This window comes from Pongo pygmaeus, chromosome 19 (genome assembly GCF_028885625.2).
Source record: "Pongo pygmaeus isolate AG05252 chromosome 19, NHGRI_mPonPyg2-v2.0_pri, whole genome shotgun sequence".
Classification (NCBI taxonomy): domain Eukaryota; kingdom Metazoa; phylum Chordata; class Mammalia; order Primates; family Hominidae; genus Pongo; species Pongo pygmaeus.
In genome coordinates, this window is record NC_072392.2 from 53,761,624 (window position 1) to 53,762,615 (window position 992).

The following is a 992-nucleotide window of genomic DNA, read 5'->3' on the forward strand; positions in this document are numbered from 1 at the left end:
TGAGCCTCATACTAAAGCAGCCAGAGCCTCCCTGGATTTTTTTTTTTTTTTTTTTTTTTTTGATCTTACAGCATTTGTTGGTTCCTCTGATTTTCCATAGAAACTATTAATAATTTTTTTATTTTAATTTTTCTAGAGAATAATGATGCATGTTTATAACAGTGGGCAGCCACGGGTATAAAGCAATAAAAGGTAGAATTTAGATGGAAAAAAACCATTGCCACAAACCAGGTAAAATGTGGAGGACATTTGTCTAAATATGTAGCTACTGGCCTATGTATGGCTTCCTGCCAAAACTGACCCAAAAAATCTAGAAAACTAGTCCTCTGGTGAGCAAGCTACAACCTCCCTGACAAATGGAGCCAAAGAAAGAGCAGTGCCGCGGCAGGTTCCCATCACACGGGCAGATGCCCAGGATGCCCTCCATCCAGAAGAAAGGCACACCCTAGGACAGTGGTTACTTGGGGGCACGTGGAAAGTGCCCAGGAGTGTCCCAGGGGCGAGCTCATTCACCTTCTACCATGTATCTGATGAGCGGTGCTGCCCATTTTATCAGGAGCAGTGAACTGGTGACATTCCCAAAGTCAGTTAAACAAAGGCAACCATTGTTGTTATTTGCTTATCGCTCATACTGAGGTTTGGTTTAGGGCATTTTCGTATGTGGTAATAGTCAAGCAGAGGCACCTTTTATTGAAAACCAGTTTCTCTGATGGAGGACAGGCTGCTTCAGGGCGCTCCACTAACCAACAGGAAACCAAAACCAGCACCCCTGATCAGAGCATGCACTATTATCATCTCCCACCGGCCCAGCACTGGGGACGGTGTGTCTGCCCGTCCACCAGGATGTGACGTGCCGACAGGACTCTGCTGGGATGTGTATTTTAAGTAGTGTTCACAACTGTCACAGGAGCCACATTTCAGCAGTTACTGGAGAGCACCTTTTTTCCATCATCGACACACACACACCCCGAAATTATTAGTAAAAATTCTAA